Consider the following 405-nt stretch of genomic DNA (forward strand, 5'->3'; position numbering starts at 1 on the left):
TAGGAAGAATGCCTCTATCGGGCTTCAGTGGGTTCAACTGTGACAAGCTTCTACGGCCAGTATAAAACTGGATGCGGTCACAGTCTGGGAGTATACCTCAGAACCACAAAGAATTTTCTGACTTCCACTTAGTTACTCTCCAATCACTCTCACATTCATTCCTAGTGTTAGTATTTGTCTGAGGGAAACCTTTTCCCACTGACCTGTGGTGCCCAGCACCGTGGTTCTTTCCTGCTTCTTGCCTGTACTGCCTCGGATCCCGATGGATTCAGTGAAGGATGTCACCTCCATCGTCATTCTGCACACTATCATCCGATGTTGTTTGGCTACACTCTCACCTGCCACTACCTTACAGTCTCTAATCTCCCTCCGATTACATCTTCTACATAGAATATAATCTATTTG

The sequence above is a fragment of the Cynoglossus semilaevis genome, chromosome W (genome assembly GCF_000523025.1).
Source record: "Cynoglossus semilaevis isolate Cse_v1.0 chromosome W, Cse_v1.0, whole genome shotgun sequence".
Classification (NCBI taxonomy): Eukaryota; Metazoa; Chordata; class Actinopteri; order Pleuronectiformes; family Cynoglossidae; genus Cynoglossus; species Cynoglossus semilaevis.